The following is a 27,481-nucleotide window of genomic DNA, read 5'->3' on the forward strand; positions in this document are numbered from 1 at the left end:
TGTGCCATCATAATTTTTTATACACTGCTGCTTATGAAGTAATCTGTTCTTCTGGTTCACTGTACAACCTTTGTAGTACTTATTTAGAACTTCAAAATCCAAAACTTTTCCAGTGTCAATACTTATTGCAGATGTAAAACCATTTTTAGAACTAAACCCACGCTTTTGCCAGGATCCATCCACAGCAATGCTGATGTCTGTGTCACCCTCATTTTGTTCAACAGCTTCTGATGTAGCAGCAACCATTGAATCTTCAGCCACACAGCATTTACAGAGTCCGCAATTGCTGTTACATATGTCGTACACCTAGAAGGTGTTTTTGGCAAACTCAACGCGGTGCAGAGAACATTACCAGCCCTTGCACTTTTACCAATGGATCTAAGGCCATAGAACAGTCTCACATTAGTTTAATACAATTCATTACCTGAACACTTTGTGGAAGTATGAAATGCTTTTTCGTTTTTGCACTTCTGACATTTAATAATTAATTTAGACAAGTATTCTAGCTCCAATATCCTCATAAAGTTTAACTTCACCACCGCAAAGACAGCAAGAGACAGTCTCAGAAAGAAATTGTGAAAGGATTTGTAGATCAATAATGACGTTGTCCATAATATCATTACTAAGGGGCGTGATCACTTCAGAAACATTATCGTCCTTTCTTTCACTGCTAGCACACGTGTTTTGATGTTACAATGTGTGTGAATTCCTAAGGGACCAAACTGCCAAGGTCATCGGTCCCTAGACGTAAACACTACTTAAACTAACTTATGCTAAGAACAACACACACACACACACACACACACACACACACACACACACACACACACATGCCCGAGAGAGGACTCGAACCTCTGGCGGGGGGGGCCGCGCAATCCGCGACATGGCGCTTCAAACCGCACGGCCACTCCGCGCGGTACGTGTTTTGAAGTACTTCAGAAGAAGATGCAAGTGTCACATATGTTACCCGCAAATATGCTTTTCTTGAAGTTATTTTTACTCTTAGTCATTTAATTTACGTATAAAAAGCAATAGAAGTTAGCTTACTGCAAAAATAGCCGATAATAACACTACTTTCAACGAAAACTAGTATCAGAAACATAGGACTGATTTTTTTTATTCATAATGCCAACTTCTGAGACGTAGCAGTAGGCGCAAAACAAAGCAATCCACAGCCTTCTAGACTATGTAGTTCCCAAGATATGACTGCTCAACTGTGGCAGTATATGCGTAGCTGCAAAATTTGACAGTCACATGTCAACATTCGTATTATTTGAAGGTCTCACAATTGTCTGATTTTAATGTATTATGTACCAAAATGTTCAGGGAAGTCCAAAGTACATATAGAATAGAAAACAGAAAATGTCAAATTTCAACGAATTTCAGATAGGCTACAATGTCCCCTTAACTGCACACCTTGTATGTCTCCAAATCATCTACAAATAACGTAATCTGCGTACTATATTGTACAAGTGCACTAAGTAAGATTTCATTATTTTGCTGGTGTTGCAATTTTAATGTGCAAAAGCGTGTTTTCGATATTTTAGGTTAAGAATATCTCGCAAAATATTTCCAAATTCTGTTGGATAGAATCTAGAAGTCATACAGTGCATGAAATCACATAGCTGAATCTAAGTTTAGCGCTCCAACAACTGATAAAACGATCCAGGACTAGCAACAAGAAGGAAATCGAAGCATAAAATGTCACAGCAGAAGAAGTTCTCATCAAAATGGCCTGATGTACAGATCCATTTGAAGATATGGATTGAAGACTAAGCGGCAAATCGAAATTCTGACTACACACTAATGGTTCTAATAGAGACAATAAGAATCGTTATATGCGTATGCACGCTTTCATGGCGATTCCGTTAATAAAACATCCTCGGGTTTCAAGCCGCGTCGAGTGGTTTACTTCCCACGAGCTTTCGGCAGAGATATCCTCTGCCATTGTCCACTTGACAATGGCAGAGGAGATCTCTGCCGAAAGCTCGTGGGCAGTAAGCCACTTGACGCGGCTTGAAACCTGAGAATGTTTTATTAATAAGAGTTGTTAGAAAACCAGTTACTGACTTCAAAGGAAGACATAACTAGTGGTTCAGGTACATAAAACGTGATGCAATAAAGTTGTTTACAGTTACAAGGTTGCATGAAAGATGTTTGAAATTATGAGCAAAATATCCCCAACTTTCATCATTTTGTCATCCATTAATTGAAGACAACTCAGTTTGTGTAGGGATGTATTACAAACACGTACAGTCTACACTTTCAATGTCCCAAGTAATTGAACTGTTGGTAAGAAAGGGGGTAAAAATTTTAATTGTCTAGGCAAGTAGTCCTTAAACGAGACATTACACTGTTTAACCAGCTCGATTTTCAGACGAAATCGGATTGCCTGCCGTGCTGATTTTCAGATGCTAAACAATGTAAAAAGAAGAAAGTGCGAGGAATGTTAATCAACGTTCATGAAAAGGGTTAACTGGGTCAAAATGGGTTGAAAAATTGGTTTTAGATAGAAACTTCCTGGCAGATTAAAACTGTGTGCCGGACCGAGACTCGAACTCGGGACCTTTGCCTTCAGCGGGCAAGTGCTCTACCAACTGAGCTACCCGAGCACGACTCACGACCCCTCCTCACAATTTTACTTCCGCCAGTACCTTGTCTCCTACCTACCAAACTTCACAGAAGTTCTCCTGCGAACCTTGCAGGAGTAGCACAACTGGAAGAAACCAGCGTACACTCCGCTGCAGAGTGAAAATTTAGTTCTGGTTTGAGATAGTCTGAAGCACGAGACCAGGTAGACTCATCAGCATATCTGAATTATTGATCGGAAATAATATAGAGCAGCTTCAGTGATCACATCCCAACTAAAGGCAAGTGATGTCGGCATTAAAAAAACCCTTCAAAGTTGTCATGAGAGACGAATGGAATCAATGGATAATTCTTTGAGGGAACAATATGACACCAGTAAGTTGAGTAAACTAAGTGGGCATTGGAGAACTATGTGTTTACATAAAATATCCTGGAATAATATCGAGAGAAATGCTCATATTCTAAGCACGAAATTAAGGTGAACCTTACACTTGAGAACAGGCTATACATAGGGAAGTACAGCAAAAAAATAGCGTTAAAAAGGGAGACAATGCGGGGAGTCTGCCCCAGGCGATAGTCGAGTGTGCTTCCATTATTAGGCTACGTTAAATCACGCAAGCAGCGAAGGCCAAGACAGTTTCACAACTACGCCGATGAGGCTGTTTCCTGTGCAGCCGTAAGTTTCGTAAGCTGATAAGGCTCTTCCGCGTACCCGAACAACGCAAAGTGGCTCAAGGCTTTCAACTATAATCTGACTCTCTTCCCCTGAAACGTTCCGTCAACTTGAACGACAAACAATATCCTCGTTGGTGGTAGACCGCATTATTTGGACTGCGTCTCAGGGATTGTGTGTTACGGGGAAGAGCGGAGATCAATTGCTGTTCAGAGGTGGCGTTTCCATTTGGATTTTACACCGTCAGCAACTGCTATTTGTGGAGGTCTGCGGATAAGAAAAATGCTACCTGCATTCCTTACGCAACCGCATATTTTTTTACAGACATCCGCGGAGATTAAAATATTTTAAGTAACTTATCCCGTTCCATACTATGGAGTTGTGATGATAGACTTGCATCTGGGCTGAATTTTATCTGCTGAAGTCGGACCTCGTAATTCACATTACAGAGACTAAGTATGTAGAGGCCTTTCGTGACCACGTTTTAATGAAATTTTAATACATGTTCTTGATACGTTCCTTAAGTTGCACGTCTATGTCGTAATAAGAAATGTATTTTGTGAAATTTTCTGCAGATTACTTCTTCACCATTGGGAAGTCAAATGAATCTGTCGTCACATCTTGGATACTGTTAAATGTTAGCTTGAAAGTTGGCTGCTAAATTGCAACTTTTAATATTTAAGTTGCTCTTCTCACAATTCGATTTTTTTCGTATACTAGTTACTACAGACTTACTGGAAAGATGCATTGCTGTACATAGTATGCATTCCGAACAAATCAGTTATTTTTTGGCCAGTCTCTGAGGTATTTAGGGAGCTTTCTTTGAGTTCCGACTGTGCTGTCTACATCTACATCTACATGGTTACTCTGCAATTGACACTTAAGTGCCTGGCAGAGGGTTCATCGAAACATTTTCATACTACTTCTCTACCATTCCACTCTCGAATGGCCCTTGGGAAAAAGGGACACCTAAATCTTTAAGTTCGAGCTCTGATTTCTCTTATTTTATTATGATGATCATTTCTACCTACGTAGGTAGGTGTCAACAAAATATTTTCGCATTCCGAAGAGAAAGTTGGTGATTGAAATTTCATAAATAGATCTCGCAGCAAAGGAAACTGCCTTTGTTTCAGTGACTGCCACCCCAACTCGCGTATCATATCAGTGACACTATCCTATTGCGCGACAACACGAAACGAGTTGCCCTTCTTTGCACTTTTTCGATGTCCTCCGTCAATCCTACCTGGTAAGGATCCCACACCGCGCAGCAATATTCCAGCAGAGGACGGACAAGTGTAATGCAGGCTGTCTCTTTAGTTGGTTTGTCGCATCTTCTAAGTGTTCTACAAACAAAGTGCAGTCTTTGTTTCGCCTTCCCCACAGTATTATCTATGTGGTCTTTCTAATTTAAGTTGCTTGTAATTGTAATTCCTAGGTATTTAGTCAAATTAACAGCCCTTAGATTTGTGCGATTTATCGGATTTCGTTTAGTACCCATGTGGATGACCTCCCACTTTTCTTTGTTTAGTGCCAATTGCCACTTTTCGCAACATACAGAAATCCTTTCTAGATCATTTTGTAATTGGAATTGATCGTCTGATGATTTTACTAGACGGTAAATTACAGCGTCATCTGAAAACAATCTAAGGGGGCTGCTCAGATTAGCACCTAGATCATTTATGCAAATCAAGAACAGCAGAGGGCCTATGACACTATCTTGCGGAACGCCAGATATCACTTCTGTTCTACTCGATGATTTACCGTCCATCACTACGAACTGTGACCTCTCTGAGAGGAAATCGCGAATCCAGTCACACAACTGAGATGATAATCCATACGCACGCAATTTGATTAATAGTCGCTCGTGAGGAACGGTATCAAAAGCCTTCTGGAAATCTAGCAATTTAGAATCGATCTGAGATCCCTTGTCGAAAGCACTCATTACTTCATGGGAATAAAGAGCTAGCTGTGTTGCACAAGAACGAAATTTTCTGTATCCGTGTTGGTTATGTATGAATTATTCATTTTCTTCAAGGTGATTCATAATGTTCGAGTACAGTATATGCTCCAAAATCATACTGCAAATTGAGGTCAGTGATATGTGTCTGTAATTCAGTGGGTTACTCCTATTTCCTTTCCCGAATATTGGTACGGCCTGTGCTACTTTCCAGTCTTTAGGAACAGACCTTTCATCAAGTGAGCGGCTGCATATGATTGCTAAGACAGGCGCTATTATGTCTGCATACTCTGAAAGGAACCTGATTGGTATACCACATGGACCGGAAGACTTGCCTTTCTTAAGTGATTTGAGTTGTTTCGCAACACCTAAGATATCTACTTTTATGTCACTCATGCTAACAGCTGTTCTGGTTTCGAATTCTGGAATATTTACTTCGTCTTCTTTCGTGAAGGAATTACGGAACACTCTATTTAGTAACTCCGCTTTAGTGGTACCATCATCGGCAACATTTCCATCGCTATCGCGTAGTGACGGTATTGAATTTTTTTGCCACTGGTGTACTTTAAATACGACCAGAATCTCTTTGGATTTTCTACCATATTTTGAGACAATGTTTCATTGTGAACCTATTAAAAGCATCTCGCATTGGCGTCCGCACTAAATTTCGAGCTTCCGTGAAACTTAGACAGTCTTGGGGATTTTGCGGTCTAGTCGGCTCAGCATCCGCCTCGCTCAGAATGCCGGAGTGTGAGTTTGAAGACTTGTGTTCTGATGTGCTCGAGGTAGGTGGTGTTTTGGTGTCTGACGCCGTTGGCTGTTGTTCGGCTGTTGGTGATATGTAGCTTGGCTGTTTTGCGATACAGTTTGGGATGCGTATTGCAGACGCAATATTAGTATTATCCTCGCGTGGGCTATGGCACACGGTTAACTAGGAAATTACTTATTCTGAATATAGTAAAAGATAATCTCTAAACAAATGGATAAGGTTGCACGTTTGTTTTCTGTCGTATTTGATATGAGCACTGGATTGTCGTCTCATGTAACTTCCGATCTAGGTAATGTCTAACACATCTCACACAGAGTAAACGATGAACGCTAATAAAACCGACAAACTGCAGGGATGGATTCCTGACTGGAAATAGAGGGAAAGAGGTGCTATGAACATGAACATGAACATGGACGGTGTGCGGGCAACGACAATAAATCGCGCCGGAACACAGTACAGAGCAGCATCGCACCCACGTCACAACAGATGTTCAAAGTGGCCTTCATGGGATGCAACGTACTTGTTCACACGTCGCATCATGGGTTGTCGCACTCTTTCGCGCGTTCCACCTCTATCCGAATAGCGTCACAGGCGTCGGGAACATACTGTTGAAGGGTCTGCATTTCGGATGCACCAGGGGATAAAAATCCTGGGAGCTTAAGACCGATGATCTAGTAGGCCACGCTACAAGGCCTCCGCGTCCTATTAAACGTCCTGGGAAGATGTTGTTGAAGTGTCGGCGAGCTGCAATTCGAAAGTGGGGTGGGGCTCCGGCATGCAGAAACCGCATATCCTGTCGTATTGCCAAAGGAACATTCTCATGCAACCCAGGCAGAGAGTTACGCCGGAAGTCCAGGTACGTTCCTTCGTCGAGGGGTTCTGGGATAAAAACCGGTCGAAGTATGTGGTCGCCAAGAATCCCTGCCCGCGCCGGCCAGTGTGGCCTAGGCGCTTCAAAAAAATGGTTCAAATGACTTTGAGCACTATGGGACTTAACATCTGTGGTCATCAGTCCCCTAGAACTTAGAACTACTTAAACCTAACTAACCTAAGGACATCGCACACATCCATGCCAGAGGCAGGATTCGAACCTGCGACCGTGGCGCTCACGCGGTTCCAGACTGAAGCGCCTAGAACCGCACGGCCACACTGGCCGGCTAGGCTCTTCAGTCTGGAACCGCGCGACCGCTACGGTCGCAGATTCGAATCCTGCCTCTGGCATGGATGTATGTGATGTCCTTAGGTTAGTTAGGTTTAAGCAGTTCTAAGTTCTAGGGGACTGATGAGCTCAGATGTTAAGTCCCATAGTGCTTAGAGCCATTTGAACTATTTGAACCAATCCCTACCCGCAAATTGCTGCGAACCATTGCTGATGAGACGGCTCAACAAATCCCTGAGGATGGCCTGTCGCCCACAGATGACGGCTCAGCAGATTGATGATGCCAGTTCTGGTAAAAAAAAAAAAAAAGTGTGTGTAATATTATGGGACTTAACCGCTAAGGTTATCAGTCCCTAAGCTGACACACTACTTAAACTAAATTATCCTAAGGACAAACACATACACCCACGCCCGAGGGAGGACTCGAACCTCCGCCGGGACCAGCCGCACAGTCCATGACTGCAGCACCTTAGACCGCTCGACTAATCCCGCGCGGCCAGTTCTGGTAAAGGCTACTTCGTCGGTAAAGGGGACTGATGACAGAAATCCCATAATTATGATGGTCTGGTGCAAAAGCCATCGACAAAATCCTAACTGCTGAGGAAAATCTGCTGCTGATAATCCTTGTACTCGTTGCAGGAGATAGGTATAGTAGCGGCTGTCATGCAGTATACTCATATTGCATACTTTAGTGACCAGCGAGACATGTCAGTACAGAAAAGGATTCATATTCCGCACAATCGCTTTCTCTGCACCGTTAAATGCCGGGATGGTCCCTCTGAAAGGGCACGGCCGACTTCCTTCCCCATCCTTCCCTAATTCGATGAGACCGATGACCACGCTGTCTGGTCTCCTTCCCCAAAACAACCAATCAACCAATCTGCACCGTTACGTAATCTCTCACCAAAACCAGAGGCAACACGAGTTTTCTGTTATTTTGTAAGATATATGTCAACGGACACACTTGCAATTCTACAGGGTGTTTCAAAAATGACCGGTATATTTGAAACGGCAATAAAAATTAAACGAGCAGCAATAGAAATACACCGTTTGTTGCAATGTGCATGGGACAACAGTACATTTTCAGGCGGACAAACTTTCGAAATTACAGTAGTTACAATTTTCAACAACAAATGGCGCTGCAAGTGATGTGAAAGATGTAGAAGACAACGCAGTCTGTGGGTGCGCCATTCTGTACGTCGTCTTTCTGCTGTAAGCGTGTGCTGTTCACAACGTGCAAGTGTGCTGTAGACAACATGGTTTATTCCTTAGAACAGAGGATTTTTCTGGTGTTGGAATTCCACCGCCTAGAACACAGTGTTGTTGCAACAAGACGAAGTTTTCAACGGAGGTTTAATGTAACCAAAGGACCGAAAAGCGATACAATAAAGGATCTGTTTTAAAAAATTTCAACGGACTGGGAACGTGACGGATGAACGTGCTGGAAAGGTAGGGCGACCGAGTACGGCAACCACAGAGGGCAACGCGCAGCTAGTGCAGCAGGTGATCCAACAGCGGCCTTGGGTTTCCGTTCGCCGTGTTGCAGCTGCGGTCCAAATGACGCCAACGTCCACGTATCGTCTCATGCGCCAGAGTTTACACCTCTATCCATACAAAATTCAAATGCGGCAACCCCTCAGCGCCGCTACCATTGCTGCACGAGAGACATTCGCTAACTATATAGTGCACAGGATTGATGACGGCGATATGCATGTGGGCAGCATTTGGTTTACTGACGAAGCTTATTTTTACCTGGACGGCTTCGTCAATAAACAGAACTGGCGCATATGGGGAACCGAAAAGCCCCATGTTGCAGTCCCATCGTCCCTGCATCCTCAAAAAGTACTGGTCTGGGCCGCCATTTCTTCCAAAGGAATCATTGGCCCATTTTTCAGATCCGAAACGATTACTGCATCACGCTATCTGGACATTCTTCGTGAATTTGTGGCGGTACAAACTGCCTTAGACGACACTGCGAACACCTCGTGGTTTATGCAAGATGGTGCCCGGCCACATCGCACGGCCGACGTCTTTAATTTCCTGAATGGATATTTCGATGATCGTGTGATTGCTTTGGGCTATCCGAAACATACAGGAGGCGGCGTGGATTGGCCTCCCTATTCGCCAGACATGAACCCCTGTGACTTCTTTCTGTGGGAACACTTGAAAGACCAGGTGTACCGCCAGAATCCAGAAACAATTGAACAGCTGAAGCAGTACATCTCATCTGCATGTGAAGCCCTTCCGCCAGACACGTTGTCAAAGGTTTCGGGTAATTTCATTCAGAGACTACGCGATATTATTGCTACGCATGGTGGATATGTGGAAAATATCGTACTATTGAGTTTCCCAGACCGCAGCGCCATCTGTTGTTGAAAATTGTAACTACTGTAATTTCGAAAGTTTGTCCGCCTGAAAATGTACTGTTGTCCCAAGCATATTGCAACAAACGGTGTATTTCTATCGCTGCTCGTTTAGTTTTTATTGCCGTTTCAAATATACCGGTCATTTTTGAAACACCCTGTACTTACACCGTGTTGACGGGCCACTTGCGTGGAGCTTGTGTTAGGTTTAGTCTCAATAACTTGTAGAATCCGGCCCTCTAAATCTGGCGCAGGCACAGCCCACAACCTCCCTGCACGCTCCTCTGTCTAAAGGGACCCATGATCACACAAACGTCCAAATAGGGTTTGAAATGTTGTGTGATGTGATTGGTGTCTACGAGGGTACTTGCTCTGGTATAGCCGTGCTGCCTCTCGACCGTTCCATCTGCGTGGTCGTGCACAAACACCATCTCGGCTTGTTCCCGACATGAATACCGGACCGTACTGCTGCTTACAGTACGTTGGATCAGTTACACAGCCTGCAACACACGTGGAACACACGGCACGTGGACAGAGGAACTTCGTTCGTCACCGCCACCTGCCGTGTCAACGATGCAATTCCGGACACATGTTCATAGGACCTTTTTTCCTACATTTCCAATCAGGAATCCGTCACTGCAGTTTGTCGGTAAATAGTCACTCTGAAATTCTTTAAAAACTATCACTTCTTTTAATTGAGATATTTTCTGAACTGGAAGAAATGTAACAAGAACTCTCAACACAATATTATGATCCGACGCACAATTATTTTTACTACTGCAAACTGTAGAAATATTTTCGTTATAATAAGACTGCACTCTACGAGGAATCAATAACGAAAGGGCCGGCCGAAGTGGCCGTGCGGTTCAAGGCGCTGCAGTCTGGAACCGCAAGACCGCTACGGTCGCAGGTTCGAATCCTGCCTCGGGCATGGATGTTTGTGATGTCCTTAGGTTAGTTAGGTTTAACTAGTTCTAAGTTCTAGGGGACTAATGACCTCAGCAGTTGAGTCCCATAGTGCTCAGAGCCAAATAACGAATGGGGCTTTAACATGGCCGTAATTAGCTGTATCTTTTTCTTTAATGACCAGCGAGTCATGTCCGTATTGGGAAAGATTCATATTCCGCGCTATCGCTTTCTCAGTACCATTACGTAATCTCTTACCAAAACCAGAAGTAACGCGAGTATTATTTCGTAAGATATATGTTACAGTGCACATACTTACAATACGGTCTTGCTGATCATTTACAGTGAATGAGTGGTTCATACGTAACTATGAGCAATTGGTAGAACACCTGGGGATTTCTTGCTACAGTTAATATGAACAGTGGTAGTAATCACTACAAATACGATATTTCGTATTTCTTTGCATGCTATTCAGCGAAAAAGGTAGCTACAGTAATTGACGCTGCCGACATAGACAGAATGCTTTACTCGACAGAAAATGTGCTTATTTGACGCCTTGTATCTGTAATTCGTTGCAACAGATTGGATCCACACGGTCACTGCACTGCATTCGGCTATAAGTCCCAATGATTTACATTTCTTTATGCTTAATGAGATCTGGTGCCTCTGCTCATATCCACTTAAATTCGATTTCCTTTTGCTATTACATTGCAAATCGTTGTGCAAACATGAAAGTGTTACCTTTTGTAGGCAATTTTCAACAAATTCTTTGCAATCAGATCGAATTAGTAATTTGATTAAAGTGTCTTAACATCGTGTTTAATTGGGAATTATTCTTAATTCAGCGTATATCCGGACTTCCTTTCACAGAAAATCCGTCTTTAAAACTTAGAAGGAAACTTGCAAGCTATATAGTTGGTTTATCAAATGTGCTTCCGTTGCCCATTACACTAAATCAAGTTAACGTTCCACACTTCTCATTGTAATAAGTTTCGCAATTTGTTCTCGTGTTTACGAGGAACGATGATAGAGTCACTAGTTTTATACTGAACATTGTGACATGTGTGATATTACTAATAGCAGTCAGGCTATGAATGGTGTGTGCTGGAACAGCTGCCTCGAGACACCTTTCCGTAATCATGCAGGTGACCCCTGACAATGTAAATGAAACGGGAATGAAACAAGAGTGGAATGTCCTGGATGGGATAACAACAGCATGGTAAGAATACGTTGCTACTTACCATATAGAGGAAACATTGAGTCACAGAAGGCGCAACGAAAAATCAATCTTTTTCATGGTGCGTGTCTGCGATTCAACGCGTCTCCTACACTCCTGGAAATTGAAATAAGAACACCGTGAATTCATTGTCCCAGGAAGGGGAAACTTTATTGACACATTCCTAGGGTCAGATACATCACATGATCACACTGACAGAACCACAGGCACATAGACACAGGCAACAGAGATTGCACAATGTCGGCACTAGTACAGTGTATATCCACCTTTCGCAGCAATGCAGGCTGCTATTCTCCCATGGAGACGATCGTAGAGATGCTGGATGTAGTCCTGTGGAACGGCTTGCCATGCCATTTCCACCTGGCGCCTCAGTTGGACCAGCGTTCGTGCTGGACGTACAGACCGCGTGAGACGACGCTTCATCCGGTCCCAAACATGCTCAATGGGGGACAGATCCGGAGATCTTGCTGGCCAGGGTAGTTGACTTACACCTTCTAGAGCACGTTGGGTGGCACGGGATACATGCGGACGTGCATTGTCCTGTTGGAACAGCAAGTTCCCCTGCCGGTCTAGGAATGGTAGAACAATGGGTTCGATGACGGTTTGGATGTACCGTGCACTATTCAGTGTCCTCTCGACGATCACCAGTGATGTACGGCCAGTGTAGGAGATCGCTCCCCACACCATGATGCCGAGTGTTGGCCCTGTGTGCCTCGGTCATATGCAGTCCTGATTGTGGCGCTCACCTGCACGGCGCCAAACACGCATACGACCATCATTGGCACCAAGGCAGAAGCGACTCTCATCGCTGAAGACGACACGTCTCCATTCGTCCCTCCATTCACGCCTATCGCGACACCACTGGAGGCTGGCTGCACGATGTTGGGGCGTGAGCGGAAGACAGCCTAATGGTGTGCGGGACCGTAGCCCAGCTTCATGGAGACGGTTGCGAATGGTCCTCGCCGATACCCCAGGAGCAACAGTGTCCCTAATTTGCTGGGAAGTGGCGGTGCGGTCCCCTACGGCACTGCGTAGGATCCTACGGTCTTGGCGTGCATCCGTGCGTCGCTGCGGTCCGGTCGCAGGTCGACGGGCACGTGCACCTTCCGCCGACCACTGGCGACAACATCGATGTACTATGGAGACCTCACGCCCCACGTGTTGAGCAATTCGGCGGTACGTCCACCCGGCCCCCGCATGCCCACTATACGCCCTCGCTCAAAGTCCGTCAACTGCACATACGGTTCACGTCCACGCTGTCGCGGCATGCTACCAGTGTTAAAGACTGCGATGGAGCTCCGTATGCCACGGCAAACTGGCTGACACTGACGGCGGCGGTGCACAAATGCTGCGCAGCTAGCACCATTCGACGGCCAACACCGCGGTTCCTGGTGTGTCCGCTGTGCCGTGCGTGTGATCATTGCTTGTACTGCCCTCTCGCAGTGTCCGGAGCAAGTATGGTGGGTCTGACACACCGGTGTCAATGTGTTCTTTTTTCCATTTCCAGGAGTGTATATATTGAGTAGCCATCTCTCCTTCGTATGTTGTTGTTGAAACATGGATGAATCAGATGTATGGCACGTGCTGGTACAAGGCGACATGACGATCTTTCTGATTTGTATGTAAAATCAGAAACATAGCTATGTCAATGTCGCAGAGGTCAACATCGCAACCAGCGATTGCAAGATACTGCGCCTTATTGTTAATATACGGAGTGAACATAAAACCGACAAACTTTAGGGACGGATTCCTGACTGAAAATGGAGGAAAAAAGATACTGTGAACACGTATCCCGAAATGCATCGCTGCCACGGTAGACGACATTGACGAGTGAAAGTTCCTCTGACCATGTGCCGTGTGTTCCTTGTGGTGCAGGCTGTGTGATTGACGCAGCGTACTGCAAGCGGCAGAATGGTCTGGTATTCATGTCGGGAGCAAGCCGACACGGTGTTTGTGTGCGGCCTAGCAGAAGGAAACGGTCGAGAGGCAGCACGGCTATACAAAAACAAGTAACCTCACAGACTCCAATCACATCGCAAAACATACCAGTCCCTTTTTGCGTGTTTGTGGGTCCTTTCAGACAGACGAACGTGCATGGAGTGGCGGACTGTGCATACACCAGATTTGGACCATCAGGTTCTGCAGAATATTGAGACTAACCCTAGTATAAGCTCCAGGCAAGTGGTCCGCCAACATGGTGTAAGCCAAAGTACGATTACGTGTATCCTGCACGGTAACCGCTACTATCCTTGTCACCTGCAGTCCTATGGAGGTCACTCTGATCATCTGTTGTGACGTGAATGTCATGCAGCTCTGTACTGTGTTCCGGGACGATTTGTTGTCGTTGCACGCAAATCGTCCATTTCCGGACACATGTTGGTTCAAATGGCTCTGAGCACTATGGGACTCAACATCTATGGTCATCAGTCCCCTAGAACTTAGAACTACTTAAACCTAACTAACCTACGGACATCACACAACACCCAGTCATCACGAGGCAGAGAAAATCCCTGACCCCGCCGGGAATCGATCCCGGGAACCCGGGCGTGGGAAGCGAGAACGCTACCGCACGACCACGAGCTGCGGACGGGACACATGTTCATAGGACCTTTATTCCTCCATTGCCAGTCAGGAATCCGTCCCTGCAGTTGTCAGTTCTATTAATTTTCCTCCCTCTTATAGGCAACCCGTTCTGAGCGTATAATAGGCCTAATGATGGCTTACACAAAAATACGTCATTATTATAGATCGCTTGTTACGCAAAAATAGACCAAATACCGCAATACTGGCACCACCCTTTAATTTTTAACACTCAAGTCATTGTTGGTGCAGATATACGCTTATGCTATTGTTGCTGTAGTCTCAGTCTGAAGACTAATGCTAGTAGCCTCTTCTGTGCAAATATCTTCGTCTCTGCATAACTACCGCAACTATATCCCTTTGAAGCTGTTTATTACAGTGAAGTCTTGCTGAGCATGTGCAATTTTTACCCCCGCACTTCCCTTCATAACCATTTTAACTATTCGTTGACGACTCAGCAAACGTCCTATCAACTATATCTCTTGTTTTAGTTTTGCCACAAATTTCTTTTTTGCTCAATTCGATTCAGTACGTCCTAATCAGGTACTCGAACCGTTATCAAACGCTTCTACTATCTTTTTGTCTGAACTATTCGTTGTCCACGTTTCGCTTTGGTACTAGGTTAACATCCACAGAAGAGACTTTCTAACATTTAAATTTATATTCTTTTATAGAAACACTTTTCTTGCTATGCCAGTCTGCATTTCACATCCTCTCTACTTCTACAATCGTCAGTTATTTTGATGCCCAGTTAGTAGCACTCGACACTAAATAATGAAAAGTGCGAGGTCATTCACGTAAGTACTAAAAGGAACCCGCTAAATTTCGGTTACACGTCAAATCACACGAATCTAAAGGCTGTGAATTCAGCTAAGTGTGTAGGGATTACAGTTACGAATAAATTAAATTCGAACGATCACGTAAATAATGTCGCAGGGAAAGCGAACCAAAGAGTGACATTTATTGGCAGATAAAGGACTACTACAGAGAGTGCTTACACTACGCTTGTCTGTCATCTTACGGAGTATATGACTGACGGAGGACATCGGAAAACTCTAAAGAAGGGCAGCTCGTTCTCTAGTAACGAGAGAAAGAGCAGTGAGAGCCACGGATACGGTAAGTGAGTTAGGGTGGCAGTCATTAAAACAAAGGTTTTTCGCTGCGGCAGGATTTTCTCACGAAATTTCAATCACTAACTTTCTACTCGAAATGCGAAAATATCTTGTTGATCCCGCCTGCGTAGGAGAAATGGTGGTTGTTCAAAATGGTTCAAATGGCTCTGAGCACTATGGGACTTAACTTCTGAGGTCATGAGTCCCCTAGAACTTAGAACTACTTAAACCTAACTAACCTAAGGACATCACGCACATCCATGCCCGAGGCAGGATTCGAACCTGCGACCGTAGTGGTCGCGCGGTTCCAGACTGTAGCGCCTGGAACCGCTCGGCCACTCCGGCCGGCAAATGGTGGTTGTAATAAAGTAAAAGGAATCAGAGTTCGCACGGAAAGATTTAAGTGTTCGTTCTTCCCCTGCGCATTTCGAAAGTGGAACTGCAGATAAATAGCTTGAAAGTAACCGTTTCGATTAACTCTCTGCCAATAACTTGATTGTAAATTGCTGAGTAATCATGCAGATGTAGATGTAGAGTACTCATCTACTCCATCTATTGTCTCATTTGCCAATGAAATTCTCATTTAATTCGACTACATTCCATTATCCTTGTTTTGCTTTTGTTGAGGTTCATTTACAAACCCATGGGTTACAACCACCCCCTACTAAAACTACTTACACGTACTTGTAGTGAGTATTACTAATATTTGCTATTCAATGTTCAAGAGGAGATATTACATCAGTACTTATCTTTATTTGCCCTCAGCGTCTACGGAAAAATTACTGATAACAGTCTTCGTCATATCAATGTCCATCTGTGTTTTTTGTTAGAAAAGACTGAAAAACTTTAGTTGATATTTAACCGTAACATTTTTATTTCGACAATTTTTAATCACACGTCTTGATTACATTAAGATCTGTTCTCAAAATCACTACATACAATAATTTTTACCCAGAATAGAGACATTTTAGTAACACTTTTCCAAAACGAAAGACATTCTATACGCGCTATACAAGTTCTTACAGAACTCAGCCTGTCTGGCCCACACTGAGGGTTCACCAGAATTGCAGTGAGTGGTCTGACGCAAGTTTCGATATATACATATGAAACAGCACTGCTTCCGGAATGTTCTAGAAACTTCAGTGCATCAAAACAGTAAGTTGTACAATTTCTACTTTTTGCAACAGTTTCAACAGTTCTGAAGCAAGTAGAAACAAAAGCCGTTTAAAGAGTTACGAAATAAATTCAATAATTTTCATAATGCACCATGCCACAAAAATTGTTTGCATTTAGTTTTTACATCGAAATAATTTATTTCCGAAGAAGCTAAGTGTATTATTGTAATGATGGTTCTTAGTTTGATGAACAATAAGGTCCTGTTTATCGTTACATAAATTGGGAAATAATCATACATACGTGGCATTAGCTATGAACGATTTGAAGCAAAAATGAAAACCAGATATACGTTTTGCGCCGCCCGTTGTGGACGAGCGGTTCTAGGTGCTTGAGTCCGGAACCGCGCTGCTGCTATGGTTGTAGGTTCGAATCCTGCCTCGGGCATGGAAGTGTGTGATGTCCTTAGGTTAGTTAGGTTTAAGTAGTTCTAAGTTCTAGGGGACTGACGACCTCAGATGTTAAGTCCCATAGTACTCAGAGCCATTTGAAATATTATACGTTTTGCATGGGTACATGCTCTATTTTAAATTTGGGTCGTTATAAATTTGTAGGATAACTAATTTGCTTAACTCAATATTGTAACACAGAAACACAAAAAAAATGTTACTAATTTAAGGAAAAATTTAGAACAGTATAAAATTTCGGAAATGCACCAGCCTGTTGCGTAATTAAGTGAAAAACATAAATTTCGTACTTTACAGCTGATAATTGAAATAAACAGTACCGAAAAGAAGATGGAATCAGAACCTTCGGTTGACCCAGTTGCGTAAATTTTGGTTTATTACAGCGTCTTCAGACTGTGCTTCGCGAGTCCCAGGGGAATTGCGGTGGTTTCATAAAAATAGCAATTTGGTTTATTTGCTTTCTGGCATATGCGCTAGTAGTGATATCTAGCGAGCCTACAAGTAAGTGCTGTTACTATGGCAGCGTGATAAATGGCACTCTAGTATTGTGGAAGAAGATGTTGGTTTGATAAAGATATGCATTTCGTTTCCCCGTTCTTCACATGGTTGTGGAAGACAGTGACTTTCAGTTGAGTCAAGAGTTACAGTATGCGTTTGTGGACCATGTAACTGATCTCAGTGACTACTTTCTGAAGTAGTTTCCAGGCGTTGATCAATGTAACTGAGTCAAATATCCTTTCAGTAAAGAATTTCCATCAACACTTAGCACTGAAGAACAAGTCCCTTCTTCTCGTCAATATTTCCCACGTGTTTCCGTCCACGTCAGTGCTACTGAAGACCTTTCCATTTCTTATCTTGTCATTAAACCTTCAGCATTCTTCTACAGCAACACACCTCAAGCGCTTCGATTGGCTGCTTTCCCGGTTTTCCTACAATCTATGAACCACTTCCATACAATGCTGTGCTCCAAATGTACATCCTCAGAAATTTCTTCCTCGCATATAGGTTGACACCTCGGGCTGCATAGGACGGGGTTGGGTGACCGCTCTAAGAGCAATTCAATATTCACCAAACAATTGGCACTGATAGAATATAACCTTACCACTTACGCAGTTGAATCTACATACTGTGAGGTAAGTAGTAGGGAGCTGCGGTTACGATGACATTTTTAATATCAAATTGATATTTAAATTAATTAAATTGATAAATTAATCACGCCCGGCCGCGACCACCCCCGCCCCAGATGACGTCACGTGTTTTTCTCAGCCTGCCCGTGTGCCCCACGGAAAAACATTGAAATGGAAGCACGGCGAACCTGTTAAACAATCTCTTACCAATACCTTCTTTGTAATGATCCCAGACACTAGAACAAGACTTTAGAATTGATAGCACAGTTGATTTACGTAAAATGTAATAACCTCAATCCGTCAGGAGCTCATCTTGAATAAAAACCACCCGTTTCTTGTTCTTAACCGTCTCTTATATCATCACAACAGATTCATATCTACTATACACTGATAAGGCGTGCTAACCTCCTCGACATTCGCGCATCTGGAGAAATCTTGTGCTCTTGGATGGTTGTGGGACAGCAGTTACAGCCTCGGTTCGCACTGTTACTACACGAAACGTGGTACGTAGCGGTCTGCTTCTGGTCAACTGCATATTAAATCGGTTCCAGTGCTGCAGGGAGCGTTGGTCAAAGACAATGCGAGGATGTCTTTCGGTCTCTAGCTTTATCCTAAGAATGCGAGAATGTCCTGTGACTCCCATCCAAATAGAGAAAGATCGTAAATTATGCACTACGATCGAAGTGCTAGAGATATGTAGGTCGCTGTCTGGTATATTTTGGTGTGTATGTTCGAGAATTAACAATGAATGAACGTATTGGACAGTCGCGATGGTAGTGGTGGGGCTGTTTAATGATGATACAGAAATTGGTACACATGCTGCTGCGTCAGTGGTCAGTGTTGAAATTATGATAAAATTACTAAAATTGATCATACTGTCAACAATGATGCTCATCATTACAGTACATCGATGGTGTCTTTTCCATCCCAGCACTCCCTGGTACGCTGTTGATTACCACATAATGACTGACTCACATGGCTTGTTTGAGATGGAGAAAGAGTCTTGGTGGAGGAGGCAACACCTACCGGGGATGGTTAACACTGGAACAGTGATCGTGTGCATGGCAGCAATATGAGGATTCACTCAAACAGAACACAGCGCCATCAGCTGTCCTGTCACTGTGAATGATGACTTTAAATGTACAGGTCGTCAGTCACCTTCAGACAGCGGTTTGGGAACGCTCCACAATGCCTCAAAACTCTTCCAGTTTCCTTATGTTGTGACTGTCTTTTATTTCAATCACACAGTACGTGGGTGCGTTGCGGCATCAGCAGCACCAACATGATTTACACCATGCAATGTCTAGTTTTCTGGGAAAGCCAGAGGACCCAAACGTCTTAATGTCAGTTTAGAGTCTGACACAGACGTCGAAATCATGGCAGAAAAAGAAAATGTATGGCAGTGTACAAAGTGTGTTACACCATAAAAAGCAGTGTATCAAACAATGAAACAGGGACCCTCTCCTGTGATTGATAAACTGTGAGAGGTGGTTCTCATGCAGTACAGGCGCTGAAGCTTTACACTTCTCTGTGCAAGCGACATCCACCAGTGGTGACCTGCTCCAGTGAATCAATACCTGTATATTTAATAGGATTGCTGCATATGCTCGATGCCGGCACATAGATGGTATTCGTTTTCGATATATCAGAAGAGGGAGATGCGGTAAAAATGTATTGGATGAAGTTAGCGGAGCTTCTACAGTTCGTAATTTTTCTCTGTTGGATGGTACATAATAACGATGATAGAATGTTGGGGTGATAGACATGAATGGACCCTGAGGGATGCGGACCTGCAGTACCTGTATGATGTTTCCCGATAAGAAACACCACCATAACTGTTCCTACAGTCTATCATACTACGTCATGTTGCAGGAGCAGGCTTCGTTTGGCGCTGACCTTACACATCGTTCCCATTTTCACCGAGAGGTCAAAACACGGTCCTATAGCATTAACTCAGCTCACTCTGTTTCTACACGGGTTGCAGAATGCGGTGGATATAGCTCTCTCCGACTTCTGGGTAAAATTTATCTTGCTATCAACTGCAGTGTGTATTACAGTACGTCATTCCATATCAACGACGTCTTTCCTATCCCGACTGTCCACTGAGTACGCTGATGATTACCGCATAATGATTGACAGAACATCAAATACGTGCTACTTGACACTGTGCAACATGGTATCAAATATAGAGGTCATCACCTCCATACAGTTGTTTGGTAGCTTTCCTCAGTGCCACAGACTGGTCCTATTTCCATTTGCGATGCCCTGCAGAAGTTTTTATTTTTTTTCTCCAGTAAGGTGACAGTACCTCTTTTTATTTATTCTACCCCAAGCGTGTTGTGAGCAGCACCTACCAACGATGGTCAACACCAGAACAGTAATCATGTACATGACTGCAAAATGAAGGAACAATGCTTTTCGAAATGGAACACCGAGATATCCGCTACCCTATCGATGGTGAAGATGAGATTAACTGTTCGGGTTATCACCTTCAAATAGCTGTTGGAAGCGCTCTACAATACCGCAAACTCTTCCAGTTTGCATATGTCGCGATGTCTTTCACGTTTTTGTCAATGAGAAACGTCGATATGGCCACCCTACAGTACAGGAGATGAAACTTTACATCGATCTGTGGAAGCGAGTTCGATCACGACCAAGATGCAAAGAGACTGTCTAAAAAATAGTGCTGGAGTTTCTCCTGTTCGGGATCCTTAGCAGATAGGTTCGAAAAACGTGACTCGTTTCGAGATATGAGAGTGGTGCGATAATGGTTCACCAGTGGCTGTAATCATTAAAAGACGTCTCTACAAGATACAAGTTCGTGGCAGAATGGATAGACTTGATTGCAAATCACAGTCAGCATTTCTACCTGAAAGCGTAACACTAGCAGTGACTCGTGTGTGTCGCTGTAGACTCAAGACCACTTTTTATGCAGGGTGACGGTAACATAGTCGTTACGATCGTGTTTTTAATAGCGCAGTTCTTACGCAAAATGTATGTTGTGGGCTGTAGAGTCCCTCTGTGGTCAGCTTCAAATGTCAGTTCTCAGTAGTGTTCCTAGAAAAGAACATCGTCTTCCCTCCGCGGATTCCTATTTGACCTATCTGGTGAGTGCAATCCAACTACTGCCAAATATATATATATATATATCATTTGTAATAACCCTGTATATATATATATATATATATATATATATATATATATATATATATATATATATATATATATATATAGGGTTATTACAAATGATTGAAGCGATTTCACAGCTCTACAATAACTTTATTATTTGAGATATTTTCACAATGCTTTGCACAAACATACAAAAACTCAAAAGTTTTTTTAGGCATTCACAAATGTTCGATATGTGCCCCTTTAGTGATTCGGTAGGCATCAAGCCGATAATCAAGTTCCTCCCACACTCGGCGCAGCATGTCCCCATCAGTGAGTTCGAAAGCATCGTTGATGCGAGCTCGCAGTTCTGGCACGTTTCTTGGTAGAGGAGGTTTAAACACTGAATCTTTCACATAACCCCACAGAAAGAATCGTATGGGGTTAAGTTGGGAGAGCGTGGAGGCCATGACATGACTTGCTGATCATGATCTCCACCACGACCGATCCATCGGTTTTCCAATCTCCTGTTTAAGAAATGCCGAACATCATGATGGAAGTGCGGTGGAGCACCATCCTGTTGAAAGATGAAGTCGGCGCTGTCGGTCTCCGGTTGTGGCATGAGCCAATTTTCCAGCATGTCCAGATACACGTGTCCTGTAACGTTATTTTCACAGAAGAAAAAGGGGCCGTAAACTTTAAACTGTGAGATTGCACAAAACACGTTAACTTTTGGTGAATTGCGGATTTGCTGCATGAATGCGTGAGGATTCTCTACCGCCCAGATTCGCACATTGTGTCTGTTCACTTCACCATTAAGAAAAAATGTTGCTTCATCACTGAAAACAAGTTTCGCACGGAACGCATCATCTTCCATGAGCTGTTGCAACCGCGCCGAAAATTCAAAGCGTTTGACTTTGTCATCGGGTGTCAGGGCTTGTAGCAATTGTAAACGGTAGGGCTTCTGCTTTAGCCTTTTCCGTAAGATTTTCCAAACCGTCGGCTGTGGTACGTTTAGCTCCCTGCTTGCTTTATTCGTCGACTTCCGCGGGCTACGCGTGAACCTTGCCCGCACGCGTTCAACCGTTTCTTCGCTCACTGCAGGCCGACCCGTTGATTTCCCCTTACAGAGGCATCCAGAAGCTTTAAACTGCTCATACCATTGTCGAATGGAGTTAGCAGTTGGTGGATCTTCGCTGAACTTCGTCCTGAAGTGTCGTTGCACTGTTATGACTGACTGATGTGAGTGCATTTCAAGCACGACATACGCTTTCTCGGCTCCTGTCACCATTTTGTCTCACTGCGCCCTCGAGGGCTCTGGCGGCAGAAACCTGAAGAGCGGCTTCAGCCGAACAAAACTTTTTTTCTACGTATCTGTAGTGTGTCGTGACCATATGTCAATGAATGGAGCTACAGTGAATTTATGAAATCGCTTCAATCATTTGTAATAGCCCTATATATATATATATATATATATATATATATATATATATATGGCAGTAGTCTTTCATTGCGGCGATATCTTTTAACGAAATTTCAATCTCTCAGCTACACAGGGCGAGACGGGCTCTCACGATGTCTTTCATAAACGCTACTATGATATAGCTTTGCGTTGCTAAAGGGGGACCTGTCATAGTGTACAAAACATCTACGTTCTCTTGAATTATAGCTTCTTGTTGTCAAACGTAAAATGAACGTGTTTCTTCTTTTCCGACATGTGAGCCAATGGTGTAAAAGACTGTATGAAATGTTTTTAATACCCACTTGAATTACAGTTTATTTACAAACATTGAACGCGAGAGACGCTCTCAGGTCGTGTAATTTGTACAACAAGCTGAAAGAAATTGCTTAATGTAGATTTTTTTTCTTTAGAGTTGATATTCTTGCTTTTTCGTTAGTCCGATGACTGTTTCGAGATGACGTGGACATTCTGTGGTGATCGGTAAATGAAGATCCGTTCCTCACTTACGGCGATTCAAATAAAGCTTTAAAACCTCTAAGACGAATACAGTCAACGGGACTAGAAGAACAAGTGTAGATCCCAGAGAGCTGAACAGCTAGAAACAGGCAAACAAACATTCGTCTGGAAGACTTTTTGACTTGGAGGAATCTGTCGAACGGTTACATTGTAGGCCGATGTTAGTTTTAATACTGCAACTAGGAAATCATTTCTGTGCTCACCTTGAAATTTATTGTTAGAAATGGCACCTCATGATGTAGTTACTGAGTATGAAACGTTAAGTGTACAGTTTGTTCCACGAATCGAGAACTTTCCCACTCAGGGACGTACGATATTATTTTGTAGTGTCGTTCTAAACTGTGCTGGTTTGTAGCACAAACGAGTACTTGGAATCTGTGAATACAATTAGAATTAAAAATTTCTCGTCCCCACGGGCGCGTTGCAGTTAAATGCGGATCTGTTAGCAGTCGTCTGTAGCGTACAACTGCCCTTAGCAATACCGTTGAAATGTTAGCCTGTCGCAAGATGACAGTTACATCCACCGAAGACAAGAGAACGCGTGTTAAGTGCGCGAACACGGTACACTCACTTCTGGAGAATGCCTACCAAGTGCACGTGACCTTATATAGGTTCACATCATATCTGAGTCATGTGTAACACCGGATTGCCTTCCCGTCAAAGGCAGCAAGCTAGCATCACATTTAAAACTACGAGCGTTATGCAGAAAGTAAGTTTTCTAGTCAGATAAGAGAATACAAAAAGTAAATGCTGTACCGCCGACTGGATAGGCATTTGGTGTAGACGTAACTGAAATTCATGTTGGAACTTCGATCATTTCCTCGTGTCGAAGAACTGTTTCCTGTAATGATAACGAAGTGATAACACTTCAATTGAGAGCATCCTGGAAAGCTTAAATCTAATGTCTTATCGGCAGCCGGCCGTCGTGGCCGAGTGGTTCTAGGAGCTAGATGTTAAGTCCCATAGTGCTCAGAGCCATTTGAACCATCTTATCGGCAAGGAAAGCCTTCAGGTGCAAAACGAAAGGGGAATTTGGATTTAATGTCCCGTCAACGAGTTCAGTGGAGAAGGAGCGAAAGCTCGGATAGATACATGAGCAGATGCACTTTTCGCTCTAAAGAGGTTTAGTGAACAAATCCTCACGCATGTAGAACGTCTACAAGTATTAGAAGGGTACTAATTTTCTTCCCACATATTCTAAATGAAATGGTCTTCAGAGGTACAGAATACCTCAAAAATCTGAAACAACTAAACTTATTATAAACATGAAAACGTATATACATTGAAGTTTATAAGAAGCCATGTGTCATCAAACAGGGACACGTTTGCTACACTACAGTGATCACAATATTGTAAAAATAGTTAAAATGGCTCTGACAAGGGAACCTTCCCATCGCACCACCCTCAGAGTTAGTTATAAGTTGACACAGTAGATAGGCCTTGAAAAACTGAACACACATCAATCGAGAAAACAGAAAGTAGTTGTGTGGAACTATGAAAAAAATAAGCAAGATATCCGAACTGAGTAGTCCATGAGGAATATAGGCAACGTCAATGAAACTCTGGGCTAAGGAGCGCCGTGGTCCTGAGGTTAGCGTGAATAGTTGCGGAGCAAGAGGTCCTTGGTACAAATCTTCCCTCTACTGAAAATTTTATTTTCTTTATTTTCGCAAACTTATGATCTGTCCGTTCGTTCATTGACGTCTCTGTTCACTGTAATAAGTTCAGTGTCTGTGTTTTGCGACCGCACCGCAAAACCGTGCGATTAGTAGACGAAAGGACGTGCCTCTCCATTGGGAACCGAAAACATTTGATCGCAAGGTCATAGGTCAACCGATTCCTCCACAGGAAAACACATCTGATATATTCTATACGACACTGGTGACGGCATGTGCGTCACATGACAGGAATATGTTGTCGACCCACCTAACTTGTACACTTAGCGAATGGGTAAAAAGATTCTTCTACCTTGCCCGATTTAGGTTTTCTTGTGGATGTGATAATCACCCCCAAAAAAGTGATGAAAACGTAAGAAAATAAAAAATTAAAATCTTCACTCGAGGGAAGACTTGAACCTAGGACATCTCGTTCCGCAGATGGTCGCGCTAACCACGGGACCACGGCGCTCTTTCAGTCCCACTGCCCTTGATGTTGCCTATCTTTGCATGGACTACTCAGTTTATATATTTTCTAATTTTTTTCATAGTTCCACACAACTTCTTCCTGTTTTCTCGATTGATCTGTGTTCAGTTTTTCAAGGCCTATCCACTGTGCCAACTTATAACTAAATCTGAAGGGGGTGCGATGGGGAGGTTCCCTTGTGAGCACTATGGGACTTACCTTCTGAGGTCATCAGTCCCCTAGACTTAGAACTACTTAAACCTAACTAACCTAAGGACATCACACACATCCATGTCCGAGGCAGGATTCGAACCTGTGACAGTAGCGGTCGCACGGTTCCATACTGTAGTGCCTAGAGCCGCTCGGCCACTCTGGCCGGCCTCAATACTGTACTGAAGATGTGCCGATGTCAGATTTTACATGACACTCACCTTAAACTGGTTCTAGTAAGAAATTCATCTATGACCACCAATAAAATATTTAAGCTCCTCTTAAACTGCCTTTCTATTTGCACCGAAAATTTTTATAGCTGCTGCCATTTTATTGTGCCCTCCTGAATAATGGACATCTTTCTGGGCCAAAGTCAGTTATTTTCTTCTTGTTTTGGTTCCATCAAATGAGCTGTTGGTTAAAAAAAGTGTTACGAGTGTATAATTTTGATAAATTTCATTAAGGAATAAATATATTCGAAAGCAGTAGCCGCTGTTCGTTCAACATGTCCCTGCACGACGTTTCTGAATTCAAACCAGAAATAATTCGTATTACACGCTTTTGGACTCAGAAAACATCAGCTTAGATTTATGGGTTACCAAAAACATTGTCCCGTATGCAATTATGGAATTAAAGGTAGCGAAGTAAGCCAGCTTTCTCATTTTGGTGTCACCCACCTCTGACATCAGAATTCTGGAAGCATGGAAAAACGAATCGTTACTGTCAAAAATGGTTCAAATGGCTCTGAACACTATGGGACTTAACATCTATGGTCATCAGTCTCCTAGAACTTAGAACTACTTAAACCTAACTAACCTAACGACATCACACAACACCCAGTCATCACGAGGCACAGAAAATCCCTGACCCCGAAGGGAATCGAACCCGGGAACCCGGGTGTGGGAAGTGAGAACGCTACCGCACGACCACGAGCTGCGGATTCGATACCGTCCTTTCTGATCAAATCTTTGAGGGGAGCGAATGCAAGCCTCCCTAGAAATTACACAATGGATTTTTGGCCTAATTTTCATAGCCAAAAGAGTGGAAAAATGGGCGAATGTGGTATCAAATTCACTAGAATTAGGTCTAGTTCTTCAGAGAAATATTTAATTGCTTGAAAGAAGTGGAGGTAATTCATAACAAGAAGTCGAAATTAAAATGTAAAATAAAACATCTGAAAAAGACGGTCAAATGTTTTGTGAAATTATTTGCGTGAAAGTAAGAAATAAAATAGATTAGACCAGTGGTCGTTAAACTGCGGCCCCAATCAACTACTCAGCTGTTTCTTTTTTTTGTAATATGCACCTAGAAACTAACAGGTGCATCTAAAATCGTACAACTAACGTTAAAAGATTCTTAAAGGTGGAGTTCATCTGCTCAGCAACAAACAAAAATGCTTACAGGAACAGTAATATTCTAAGATGTCCTTAGTTTCAACTGACGTTTGATGAATTCGACTGAGAGCTAAATAAAGATGGCCGCTTATTTCAGAGACCTAAAAATAGTGGTTAATGTATGTGTTTAATTGTTTGTCTTCCAAAACTGACATCTCACGGGCATGCGCGAGTCGTACCAACTTAAATTTTCGCACGGAAGTAACACGGATGCGTGAATGTGCATTGGAGAGACGGTCGTCTTCAAACGGGATATTTATGTGTAGCAATGGACTCTAATTAACGCTGTTGTAATGAAACGTATGTCTAGAAGAAACCTGTCATTTAGATCATTTATAAAAGCTTTTATGTTCCAATGAAATGTAAGTGCAAATACTATTCTTAAATAAACCCATTCGTAAACATAGCAAAACCAACGACACATCACCAAGCAACTAAAGAGTGAGCCGACAGGGATGGCCGTGCGGTTCTAGGCGCTACAGTCCGGAACCGCGTGACCGCTACGATCGCGGGTTCGAATCCTGCTTCGGGCATGGGTGTGTGTGATGTCCTTAGGTTAGTTAGGTTCAAGTAGTTCTAAGTTCTAGGGGACTGATGACATTCGAAGTTAAGTCCCAT

The 27,481-nt window shown here is 43.2% G+C and overlaps 1 protein-coding gene and 1 non-coding gene across 2 annotated transcripts in view; one reads left to right on the top strand and one right to left on the bottom strand.

The window, feature by feature from the left end:
* Positions 1–27,481, top strand: part of LOC124803427 — a 250,963-nt gene that overhangs the window by 81,720 nt on the left and 141,762 nt on the right. The window lies entirely within an intron of this gene.
* Trnaq-cug lies at positions 2,539–2,613 on the bottom strand. The gene has a single exon. It is a non-coding gene; the product is annotated as a tRNA-Gln (tRNA).

The sequence above is a fragment of the Schistocerca piceifrons genome, chromosome 6 (assembly GCF_021461385.2).
Source record: "Schistocerca piceifrons isolate TAMUIC-IGC-003096 chromosome 6, iqSchPice1.1, whole genome shotgun sequence".
NCBI classification, from domain to species: Eukaryota; Metazoa; Arthropoda; class Insecta; order Orthoptera; family Acrididae; genus Schistocerca; species Schistocerca piceifrons.